This window comes from Denticeps clupeoides, chromosome 3, assembly GCF_900700375.1.
Source record: "Denticeps clupeoides chromosome 3, fDenClu1.1, whole genome shotgun sequence".
Taxonomy (NCBI): domain Eukaryota; kingdom Metazoa; phylum Chordata; class Actinopteri; order Clupeiformes; family Denticipitidae; genus Denticeps; species Denticeps clupeoides.
Window position 1 is genome coordinate 17,560,132 of NC_041709.1, and position 13,921 is coordinate 17,574,052.

General features: G+C 39.7%; 1 protein-coding gene across 1 annotated transcript in view; it reads right to left on the reverse strand.

Annotated features, from left to right (window-relative positions):
- Positions 1-13,921, reverse strand: part of add3a (adducin 3 (gamma) a) — a 62,304-nt gene that overhangs the window by 25,955 nt on the left and 22,428 nt on the right. The window lies entirely within an intron of this gene.

Sequence of the window (13,921 nt, forward strand, 5' to 3'; positions counted from 1 at the left end):
AAAAATGTAATGTGTTGGTGAGCACAAGGCTGGAGATCATTCTGTCATGCCGGTTGAGTTGAATAGCAGATTTGATGCTTTAAAAGGAGGGTGAAGCTTGAAATCATTGTTCTTCCTCTGTTAACAATAATTACTTGCAAGGAAACACATGCTGATCAGGAGAGAGCTTCAATCATCAAGGAGAGAGGTTCAAGTGTTGTGAAGAAGGTTTCAGGCTGCCCAAGAAAGTCTCCTAAAGATGACTCAGCTGCAGGATCGGGGTGCCACCAGTGTAGAACTTGCTCAGGAATGGCAGCAGGCAGGTGTGAGTGCATCTCACGCAGAGCGAGGCCAAGAATTTTGGAGGATGGCCTGGTGTCAATACGGGCAGTAAAGAAGCCACTTCTCTCCAAGAGAAGGTTCAAGGACAGACTGATATTCTGCAAAAAGTACCAGGATTGGACTGCTGAGGTCTGGGGTAAAGTTATTGTCTGGAGAATAAAAGGTGAGCACTACCATCAGTCCTGTCTCATGCCAACAGTAAAGCATCCTGACACCCATGTGTGGAGCTGCTTCTCATCCAAGGGAGTGGGCGCACTCACAATTTTGCCTTAGAACACAGCCAAGAATGGTACCAAATCTTCCTCCAACAGAAACTTCTCCCAACCATTCAAGAGCAGTTTGGTGAAGAACAATGCCTTTTTCAGCATGATGGCACACCTTGCCATTAAGCCAATGTGATAATGGCTCAGGGATGAAAACATTGAGATTTTAAAAACTTTGGGCTACAACTGTACATATTATAGTGTATAATGCAACTTTTACCCACAGAATGTTTGTAAAAACATATAAGATCACGTCCAGCAAGGTAACTGAAGCACTGCATTTTGGGATCTGTAGTTTGTGTGTCATCAGTGATCTATATTAAATGATCTCGCGTTTGAGAACTAAGTGTTACATCATGTGGCTGTAAAGGCACATGAGACAACTGCACATAAACCAGCCAAGAATGTCTGCGAGATGAAAACAAAGATCTGTACCGTGTCATGCTAATGAAATGAAGGGGTAAAATGATCGTACATTATGGTATTTGTGGAATTATTGACCGTACAGAGGGTAAAATTATGGTGTGAATACGATTATTGTCATACGTCCAACAACACTGCAGCCTTATTTTTTTGTCCAATTTCCTGCTGCTAATGTGCCTGTCCTTGGCAAATATTTATTAAAATATGTTTTTGAGTGAAATAGCTTTGTCATTATTTGCCATAAAATGTAAATAACCTTGTGCAAATGTAAAAGCTGGTGGCTAAATAGAAGTCATTTATATATTTACAATCTATAATCTGACTAGTTCATGACTAATGGATTACAGGTGACTATTCGACTATCTAAATAGTCCTTAGCTGCAGCCCTAAATTTGGGCCACTTTTCAGCTGCCTGTCTGTTTCTTTAGATGACAGATATGTGTGCTGCCCCGCCACATAAAAATACACACACAAACAGCAGAAGGTAGGAATGAAACTTGATCTTCTGCCAACTGTAGTCTAACCCAAAACAAGTGACCTTTTTTGACCAAGCAAGCTGTGGGGCCCTTTGAGGGAGACATTAAAGGAGGCTTTATCTTGTATAAAAAGGGTGTACTCCAACACTGTACTGTAACGTCAATGCTGAGGCCAAACAAAAGTCTGTATGGACATATTAAAGCATTTGGAAATGTGTTTCAGGCAAACAAATTATGGCAATAAATAGAATGCCATTCAGAAACCAGATGTTAAATGAATAAACCACTTGCAATAAAATGATAGTAAGAATTTTTCCTGAGCCTATGCATTTGCGTTTAAAACCATTAAACTTTTGTCAAACCATTAAATCTGTTTCTAATTTAAACCAGGGTGAAACAAAACAAGGCACTGTTGTACATGCCATCACACAACATTTCCAGGATGACAAACAGTAAAAACAATGACACCTTGAGTTTGTGGATTTACTTTGTTCTTGTGCATGTAGTTACACTACTGTCTATCATTCACTTTCATTTTGACTGTTTAAAGTCCCTAGTATTCCAAGCAATGGGAATATTCCCCCTGACTGACCATTCACTACTAATTAATACAAAAATCTTCTGCAACCACTGAGGCTCTAATCAAGTCATATCAAAATGGTTAGACCATGTCTGATATACCCATAGACTTTTGACTACTCACAAATCATTAAAACTGCAAGAAAAATATCAGCACACCACCTTACAAATAAGTATAGCAGAAGTTACTAGAATGAGAACTTCTGTGAAGAGACCATATGTTAAAGGCCAAAGGTTAAGTTTGGTTTAAACAAACCTACTTCAGACGGCCTTTAACTCCATGAACAACAAAACTGCAAAGCTGAACAAGTTTGCCCCAGCTGACATTAAAAAGTCCCCGAATTTAAATATCAGTGGTAGTATAGCAGGTAAGGAAGGGGACCCGTAATCGGAAGTTTACCGGTTCAAATCCAGGACTGCCATGGTGCCACTGAGCAAAGCACCGTCCCCACACAAAGCTCCCCGGACGCCTTTCATGGCTGCCAACTGCTCCCTCGGGGGATGGGTTAAATGCCAAGACTACATTTTACTGTGTGCACTGGCCGCTGTGCTGTGGTGTGTCACATCTGATAATGAATCACATTCACTAATCCCCACGTTAATTCCTCATAATTCCTCACTGCTCTCAGGATGAAAACACTTCTGGTTCTAGCTGTTAATGAGAATGTGTAATATTTAGTATTTGGATTTCCAGGAAGTCTGTGACTAATTTGTTTAGTGTTGCTTCTTAGAATTGCGCAGAATTACTGCACACTTGCTTTTGAATCAGAAGACCCAGGTTCAAATCCCACTTAGATTTACATTTACATTTAAGGCATTTGTAAGACGACTTACAACGTGCTTTCATGATACCATTGATGAAGTGATCAGTTCTGGTTCATTAGGGCCCCCAACGATTAATACAATCTTTTTATTCACTCTTGTTGTAGATTCTGTACATAAGTTAGACAATAAGAACGTGACAAGTTAATCTAAATATTCTCTAAAGAGGAAGGTCTTGAGCTGCCGTTTGAAAATACTCAGTGACTGAGCTGTTCTGACCTCAAGGGGAAGTTCATTCCACCACCGAGGGGCCAAGACGAGAAGAGTCTAGATGAATATCTTCCTTTAAGCCTTTAGTGATGGCGGGACCTGACGAGCATGAATTTGGATGTACAGTATCTAGACCTGACAGAATCTTGCATACCTGCATAATGTCACCCTTTAGTCTCATTTGTTTGAAGTTCACTTCAGCTAACCTTGGCACAGATGTTATTCAGCATCCTATTGGCCTTCTTGACTGCATTCATATCTCACAAGAGTCAATATTTACACTAAGTGATCAACTTCCATTAGTTGAGATCATAAAATATCTGTATTTTATATTTATACTCCTATATACTTTATACTTTATTGCAACTGTTGCAATTATTAAGTTGAGGATTTTCCTGTTACCAATAATCAGTATCTAGGGCTTAATTGCATGTATATGCTCTGATCAAGTCACATAGCATTATAGTGTGCCACCTTTCTACAGTTTGTGCTCCTGCCTGGCCCTCCCAAGAAAAAAAGATAACCTCACACAAAAATTCACATTTTTGTTTAAATATTATGATGTCAGTTGTTGAAGATCTGATAAAGCATGGTAAGTTGGTCTCATAAGACTTTTGCCCACAACTGGTCACAATGTTGCCTCGTGGTTTTAGATGTTTGTTGGCTGTTCCCATAAAGCACAAAATCCTCCTTGTATTAATGATGTTTTAAATATAACATGGTGAATTATATCTCATGTGATTAGGCAGCTAACTTGTCCCTCTGTATTTTTGAAAGTGAGCTGCACGGCAGAATATGACTTCAAAAGGTCTGGACAGTTTTTAGCAGGGGCAATTTTGTGGTCTGGTGATTTAAAGTTTTCTTTTTTTAATTTTTTTTTAGCAAATTTGATCTACATTTAAGTATAGTTGTATAGTTTTCAATTGCCAGACCCATATCAGATATGCTGAGCTTTAGAGGTGATGTTGAAACGGTATTAGATGGGCTGCTTCCAGTTTGGGTTCCAAATGAACCCTATGTTTTTATTACTTTTTTAAGTAGGTCTGCAAAGAGATGACCAGGAGATGACAATCAAAGCTAACAACATATATAAATTAGGCAGCATATGTGTACATGTTATTTGTGTCTTTTTGTTTTCACTTTTCTGGTCTAACAATGCATACCAACAATGGGAAGCAGACAGACTCAGGCTTGCAATTTACATTTACATTTACAGCATTTATCAGACACCCTTATCCAGAGTTTAAATCAAGGTTTGCAATGCTAACATATTATATATTATCTTGAAAGACCTTACATTATATACTGAGTCCGGGCTTGGTTACCTTGCCTGCAACACAGGCTTGACTTAAGAGCCAAGGTTAGCTGAAGTGAACTTCAAACAAATGAGACTAAAGGGTGACATTATGCAGGTATGCAAGATTCTGTCAGGTCTAGATACTGTACATCCAAATTCTTATTTCAACATAACTTCTAAACCAAGAACCCATTACAATGGCATCAGGATGCATTTATGAAATAAGACAAATAGGTCTTATCATTCATGTGAATATTACCTAAATTGCAGAGCATTACTGACCATGCAACCTTTTATTTGCACCTCTTCATTCAAAAGGTTTAAGGAGTTGACCTGCTCCCCCACCAATTGCTCAGATCCCAATCAAAACAATCCTTCCTGGAATGTGTCCGTAGACATCCACCACCTTGCACAAACAAAATTAAGCTGTTCTAAACAGTGTGGTGAATCCAAATGTTTTTATATAGACAGCACCTGCCTAGAGCCCTAAAGTAATGGATAGGTGACAATATGATTGAAAAGTGATTAAAAATATCTATGACAAAAATACAATGAAATACTAATAATTTAATTATATATAAACAATCTACATTAATGTCACAAGTTGGGAAGCCTGGACTTTAAGCATGAAGCACCATTACCAGAATATAGAGAAATGTCTCTAAGGGCAACAAACATTATGACTGTCATTTGATAACAATAAAAAAGCCAAGCCTGTCAAATAACTTCATTCATTCTTCCATTGTGTGGCAGGAGGAAAGACAAAGGTCTGTATATTCTATAACTGCTTCATTGAGAAAAATAAAATTGGAGGTCCATGTCATTATTAGCTGAGATAATAGCTGCAATTGTGATAGAATTCTGTCAAAATGCAAAACAGAGGCATATACACATGCATATAAAGTCCCTCTTTCTTACAATGTGCACAAGTTTACCACACACCCTGTGGTCAGTTCACTTTTGTCAATTTCCATGGCAACCCATAACAAACACGTATTGCGCAATGAAGCCTCTCCACTCCCTGGGACTGCGTGCACCATGGGAGGGTCCTTCATTTTCCCCACATATGGTTCGTTTCACACTCGCAGGCCTCACTGTAACATACATTACACCGTGTGATATCAAAAGGCACCGAAAAAACAACAAGCATTTGCCAACAGTTGTCAAGCCTTCACACTGCTGCCAAACACGCAAAACAATTCTTACAGGCATGGTAACTCTTCAGCAATAAAGTCAAATTTTGCCCATCATTTGTTGACTTTGTCCATAATTGTACATTTACTGACAGCAACGCTCACAGGAAAAGCTTACAGGAAATGTTATACTAAAGCAAAGCAAAATTTCACTTTTATCTTGTTGGTGTTCAAGCCCAGTAGAAACAGTGGCACCTCACTTTGGTGGTTTGGGATTCGAACCTTCAGATTATGGGTCCATTTCCTAACCCACTAGGCCAACCACTGCAAGTGTGACCTGATGAACAAATGAGATGGACTCGGCATATGTGAGAACGGAGGTAAACGTGTCCTGCAGGGTACCTCATGAAACGGAAGCCAACTCAGAGGAAACCAAGGGTGTGCAAATCTGCTGTCAAGGAAAAGGGTGGCTAATTTCAACAACATTAAATAAGACTCTTGCTTTTATGCATGCTGAGCATGGCATAATTAATTTTTATTTTTTTACTTTCATTGTGTGTGTGTTGTAAATAATGCAGCGATGGAAACATTAGAGGTTTGGTCCCTTCTGCAATCGCATAACATGTGCAAGATACCACATGTCCCTTTCATGTCCACTCAGGCTGGATTTAATGCTTTTGCAAACAGTAGCTTGAGTGTGCTTTTGAGATGAAAAATTAATTTCAAAGTGACACCCTGCTCCGTGACATGATCCCAGTCTACTAGTTCCTCGTGAAAGGCTCATTTATAGAATGGGGCTGGGGTGAGGGAAGAGGCCATTCCCAGCTTCAGGGACAATAAGCCAACGTGTTATATTTTCCTCAGGAGGTTTTTTTTTTTGATAACAAGTGTGACAGAATAAAAGTGAGAGAAAAAGTTCAGGAGGAAAATGAGGGCATAAATAAATAGTTCGGGAAGCTGGTTTGTAGCAAAGTGTTGTATGTAAGAGAGTTGACAAATCATCCATTACAGTTTCAATTCAGGCTGACTTTGAGTAGTGGACATGAACATATATGAAATGAAAAATTATATGAACAAAACTAGGCATGCCCGGATGCAGTTCTGATGCCAATACCAATTGGGTTTATATAACAGCCGATCCAGAGTACTGACCCAGTATTTAATAGATAAACTGTCTTATTTTGAGAGGAGACCAACCCAGTCACTGGACTGTAATGTGACGTTCGTTCATTGGTGCCATTCCCAAACCCTGGTAAATAGGGATAAGACGGAATGGGAAAACATTGAGGGGAGGAGACTGTTAATCTGTTACGTTTAAAGAACATGAGGCCTAAATATTCGCTTAAATACTGTTTTCTGTATTTAGAAGACAAGAAAACAATTAAACAAAATTATGTACAGAATACACTTATTAAACAAACAATATTATACACAATATTTTTGGTTACATGTCCAAAATTAACAGGATTCCAACAATAGAAAAGTGCAACAAATGTGAGAAATTAAAATGCAAACGATAAAAATCCATATCACAAACTGGAGCAAAGAAACATGATTAATCAAAAATGTAATTGTTTGCATAAACAAAACATACAATCAAGAACCAATTACAAATTAGAACCAACACAAAGCATCAGCAAAAAAAAAATGTGACCTGTTGCTCTGACTGCTCACCTAAATGCATTAAGTAGGCATGGTACCACCCTTAAATCGCTATAATCAACTTATAATCACTGCAATAATAAACCTCTCCTCCACGTTGGTTTGATATGGCAAGCCATCCATCCAATTATTTCTAGGTTCACAACAAGAAACTTTAAGAAAAAGGCATTCAGAAACTCTAAAATGCCGCTTTTTATGCTGCTTAGTAGTAAAACGCTGTTAAAAACACGCTACCAAGGCCGGCATAAAAAAATTATAATGTATTATAATTATCTCTGCCCTGTTCCACACACACATATAACATTTTTAATAATTTACAGTTTAACCAAATTGATCGGTTTCTAGACACACTGTTATTTATTTGGATTACCCGATACAATATTTTGATAATAGTTCGATGGTAACTTAAGCACGTTGTAAGTCGCTCTGGATAAGGGCTTCTGCCAAATGCCGTAATTGTAAATGTTTTGAATCATTATTTGATTGATATCAAATACACGAGTCAGATCAGTGCATGCCTAAACAAAACTTGTGCTGATAGATTAAAGTAGAGCTGCAAATGAGGTGAGGTCGGGTATTATTAGGGGTGTTTTACATGATGATATTGTATTGATACAGGGACACCATATATCAATATTTTTGTATACAAATTTAGTCCCCCGTGGGGTGCTGTCAAGTGTTGTCTTTAGTTGGCTGGCAGAGGTGCAAGTCAGCATGCAACTACAACCTCCAGTCCTGTAGATGGCGCTGTGCAGCTGGGTACTTTGAATTACTGCCTGGCATTTCAGGCAGAGTGAAATTGCAAACATGACAGACCAAGCAATTGTCATCATGGCGACCTGTTCAACATGTAAAAATAAACCAGGCAGTATGTAAGGAAACCACATTTTGCAAGCTGTCAACAGGAACCCTCCAGATGCAATACAGCAACAACCAAAGCCTACAAAGTACACTGGACACCACAAACAAACTCCCACCCTCCTCACCTCGCGCTCCAAAAAATTACATAACTGTCACAGCCGCCACCACACCGCTGAGCTCCCAGAGGAGACACAAGCACCCCAGAGGGAAGTCACCCAGAACCGGACGAGGAGACCAGAATAAATTCTTCAATAAAAATTTTCATTTGATTTACAATTCTCTGTTACTGTTGTCAGATGATTAATCAATTAATCAAATCACCTGACCAGGCCTGATTACAGCCCTAGACTGCACTGGCTCAACTTGAATGAAAAATTTCCCAGACCAATCAGTGTTTTTCTCTATTGCTAAACACAGTAATGCTATATAGCATTTTAGCAAACCACCACACTTTTCATGCTTGTATTATATCTATTTAGTCAACTTAGTTTTACAAATCTATTAAATATATTAAACAAGGCATATTATTTACAATTTATTACTGAGCTATTAGTGTGATTATTGTGATCACAGCAAGTCCAACAATATGATATAATATCAATATGCTGTCAAAGACAGTAATTATATAGGAATACTGTAAATTCAGAGAAACTAAGTACAATAAATAAATGGATTCTGGATAGCATATTCTGAATGTATCACTGTTTGTCATACCCATAGTTATGTACAGAAACCATTTGTGTAGTACACAAGTACAGAAACCATTTGTGATAACTTTTTTTGCAGAGGACCACCTACCAACTGTGCCTGGTACAAAAACTACTAAAGTTTGGCTAGGCTTGTGAAAAGAGTGCCTACTTCTAGGGTTCCTTAAATACTCCTCTGCCTTCAAGGCAGCACTCAACACAGGAAACTATATGAGGAACAATGGGAAAGGATGGGTGACTTCCAACTGTACCCAAACATTAATAAATGCACCCTCCTAGGATCAATTGTCAAAAGCCCATTGAGACATACTGTATGTGATTATGGGCTATATAAGAAATATGTTGTTGTTGATGTTGTTACTAGCAGATGTCCATAATTGTGACATTCATGACCAATACATCTACAGTGAATGTTTCAGTGAATAAGTACATACACGTTTAAGTCTTTAAAACCCTGTATCCATCAGATATATGGAGTGGTGGACGTGCAGGGGAGGCTGACAAGCCAGAACTGGCCGGAACACCCCACAGAGCCCCATGGTGGTAGGTTCCAGAGGGTCACACGTGCATCTGAACCAGCTCCACAGAACCACCAGGAGGGGGGCAAAAAGATAAAGGCCAGCGACCCAGAGGAGGGAGAGGGAGTGTGTGCGAGTGGGAGAGTGTAGAGACGGAGACAGAAAGAGAGGAAGAAGAGAGAGGGACACTGCTGACTTTTGTCAGCTCTTGTGAAAAGCCAGAGCTGGAAAGCTGCAAAATGACCATTGTTGGGCTACAGCCGGATCTCTGTGCAATGATGAATGGCAGAGAAAGGAGCAGGGACTTCCTGTCAGGAAACAGAGTCCCACTGTGGAGACAAGGGCACTGGACCAGGAGTGTCCTGTCCACTAGAAACATCCCACTGAGCCAGAGGGAGGGAGGGGGATATGTGGAAATAAGCATTATTAACCATTGTTACAATTCATTTTCATCAAGCAGATCAAAGTCAAAAATTTCATCCGCCAAGCACAAATGGCAATGGCGTTATTTATTACAAGTATAGATATATCATCTTTTGATCCAGTCATTACATTCAAAAGGGTGTAATGTCATATTTAGTCAGTTGCCCTTACATTACATAATAGGTATGGAGGACCAAAAGGGGGCGACATAGCTGTCGGCCATGATTTACACAATCAGGCCGTGCCACCTAGTGGTGCTTCCTTATATAAAACAGCACTGATAGGGTTTGTCTATTTATTTGCACCTTTTCATTTCTGATATTTGTACATTTATAGTTCTGCTACATTATCATATCCATGTAATATGCTAATGTATATAAACAATTGGGAAAATGCGTTACAAATTATATATCTACAGCACTGGAAAAGAGACTAGAAGACATTTTCACTCTTTATTTCTCAATTGATGGGATAGTAACTGTAAAATATGTTCACTGTTTTGTTCAACAAACTACTGATCATATTTTAATCAATTCCAGTGAATCATTCATTCATTAAAATAATGCTAAACAACTTACTACAAAAATTAACACAGACAATTACATTATATAATAATAATCATCATCATCATAATGATCATAATATTTATAATAATGCTTTAATTCATGGTTAAATCCACATCAGTGGTTCTCCTTTTTTGGTGAGATTTGGTTGATCTGATTATATAATCAGCAGTGCATTATGATTAAGAAGGTGTGTTGGTGTTGAAATACAACAAATACAACATGGAAATGTCTACTATAGAAATAGAAGTGTAGTTTTAAAATGGTATTTTATTCTTTACAGAGTGACACCTTCCAAACCTTCCTAGGAGATATATATATCCCAAAGTACAATTAATAATAAGAGCATTACTTTGACAGTCCACAGATTAAAGGTTTGCCCTCAAGCATTAAAGGCAGACAATCTCTGTTGTTGTTAGCCTTTTGTGTTGAACAGCGAACACACCCAAGTGTTAAGTCTCAATATTTCCTCTCACTGGTGTGCCCAGGTTGAAAGTTTAAGGTTCAGAATTAGTTCTTCTCAGATGTTCAAGTCTAGCCTCCCCCAAGCAACCCACCCTTGACCCATAAGACAATAGAGAGTTAATGACGTTCGGTGTGGCCTTGGTTCCATGTGTTCAGTGCTGTAACCAGAGCACTACTCTAAAAATACTTGGACATTTACACACACACACACACACACACACACTACAGTTTCCTTTAAAAAAAATAACACTGCAACAGTTAGTTAGTAGTTATTACACAATATATTAGCTGCTATTAATATATTGACAAGACAAGACAATAAGCCAGACCCCAGAGGTTTGATAAAATTGAGCAACTGTTGTTGAGCAACAATAATTAAGACATATAGAAGGATTCAGAAAATGAGAATGGGAGAGAAAAAAAGGAGACAGAGAAACCAAAAACCCAGACAGACTGGTTGAAGCAGGAAAGGTAGAGCAAAAAGAGATGGAAAAGGAAAGCTGGAGATTCTTTGTGAGTGAGGCAGACTGGACTGGACTGCTGTTAAATCAATAGCTCGACTGGCCACTGAAAATGCATGTAGACATAAACGTACGTATGGACAAAACCCACTAACAAACCTCTTCCCCTGACATCACACCTGGGCCATATGATTCTAGTAAATGATGACCAAGGGCCAATATATTAAATAAAAAAAAATGAGGTACACAAGTCAACCACTTCTTAAATTCACCAGATTTCCTGTAAAAGTGAAACCCCTGAGAAACCGGAAACCCGGGTCATTTTAAAGAGCCTCTGGTGATGATCACATTGTGCAAGATTTCTGCACAAGTTCTAATGATAATGGAGGAGAGGGAGTGAGAAGAGAAAAAAATCAATGGGAAACCTGGAAGACTTCATTGCACAACCGGCATTACTTATGCAGTTGGGAATTCTCTGCAGAATCAGGGTTAGGGGTTAAGGTTATGTCTCTGACTGCCTCCACAAATGCTTAAGTTAGTGTGTACAACAGGGTTATATACACACACATAGAATAATGGGGAAAAGTGAACCTTAAGGCAAACTTTAACAAAGCAGAGAAAAGCATCTAGATTGCTAACCCTTTCTTAAGCCATTGATTGGCATCTGTAACGTTCTCTCACGTCCAGTCAGTCAGTTTTACGCATCTTTTCACCCCACCCCCCCACATCCTTTCCAGACCTCTTATCTCACTTTCTGTACAGTGGAGCGGAGTGCAACGTCCCAGCAGGCTCCTCCCACACACAGAAAAATAAACAGCCTTCCATATGTTGCTCCGGAATTTTAATGACTCCGTAGCTCTGCACTTTACCTGCCAGATGTGTAAAACGAGCCGGAGCGATCAAAAGCAGGGCGGCTGCTGGTCCCACAAAAAATGGTGGGGGAGGAGGAACATGCAGAACTGAGGGGCACGATGACCAAGCGTGCAAACACAACTCCGTCAACGAGCCAAGATGAGGTAACCCATAACATGGCTGGTCGAACATTAAGAAAATAATTAACTTAAACTGACAAAAAATAATTATAAACTACTCCCTCTCTGTTTTAGTGCCTGTCATTCATGTAGTATGAACCCTTATGACCCGTCAGTCATTTATTGCAATATCTGTACCGTACAGTGATCTGACAACTTTGTGTAGTCTGTACTACACATAAAACAAATGAACTGGTAACTAACCGTGCTAAATAAATAAATACAACATGCCCACCGCGGGCTAGACGACTGACAAATGCGACAAATGCGGCCCTCCCGATGGCAAAATGCTCTGGTGGGAGAGGGCTGGATGCTGCAGATGGGAAAACCTCGGCACATGCTGTACAAATGTTTGGATTTCCAAACCCACTCTGCGGTGTTGTCCTATCCCTTTCAACCCAGGCCAGCTGCAAAGGAAATGACAATGCTAGGAAAAACAAGAGCGAGCGCAGCTCTGCATTCAATGACGCCCCACTCCCTCCCTCTCTGACGTCTGCCGCCGCCCCTCTGCTCTACTTCTCTTATCAAAGTGGGGGGGCGGCTGATCAGGCAGGGCCCAACACACGGACCGTGCAGGAAAGCACTTGGAGAGAGGAACGCGGCGCAATGAAATAAAGCAGAGACTACGAAGTCTCTGTCTTGAGCTGAGGTCACTTCCCTTTTTACCAAATCCTCACAGATGGGGCCCAGCTTGCTTTTCTTCATTTACCTGAAATGTACTCGATGCTTCTCATGCCATGCATGCCGTGTGTTGAGATCCTTTGGACCCTCATTTCCTATCAAGAAGCCTACCGCTTGAAAGACAAACAGAACGTTTAAAAGAGGAAGGAGGAGGAATGTTCATGACAAAGCCAGCCCTGCCATCTTCTCTTCAGCCGATACACAAGATACACAATCACGTATTCAACTGGAGCAACTTCAAAGCTCAAGCCGTGGAACAGGAAATGTTGGCCTGTGGGGATACACATGCAATAAATGGGAAGTAACTAAAGGGTCGATATTTGACAAAGTTTGATTCCCCACAGTGCCATTCTGTTTTTTTTTTTTTTAACAGACGAGCTGGGGTGCGTGACCCATGGTCCAAGACCCGTGGAACAGGGGGCGAATCCATTGTTGTCCAGAAAATTACAAGGCCAGGGCACAGAAAGCAATATCCTTCTTCCTGTGTCCCCTCTGTTTATCTTCAGTGTTCCCATCGCCAGACTTCTCTTAAGCATCACGTTAAAAGGAAAAGATATCAAGCATGAGGTCACTGCATGGAAATGGAAACTGGAACATTTGGGAAAAATGCTTTGCAGTTTAAGACTTACAACAGCTTGGCCTCATTTGTGTAGCACCGACCTACAGAACCCATGAGGTACCTTATTTGTTTGTATGTTTATTTGCCCATTAATATGTGTGGACAAATTAAAGAGCAATTGGCTGTGGTTGCCCATGAAAAACAAAAGCAGATTGTTTTATTTAATTGACATTGGAAAAACAAGGATAGTCATGGAACTCAGAATAAGCAATTATTGACGATCTGCCCAATCCTACATGGAACAATATGCTGCATAAATCTGCATAAAATCTTAACAGTGGGAAATATTTGGGTACAAAATTATACCAGCTGATATTGGGGCTAATAGTGGCTCTAGATGGGAGTGTAACTGTAACACAGTAGAAGTGGAATAGTTCCCCCAATCCAGTGGCCAAGCACATGATCC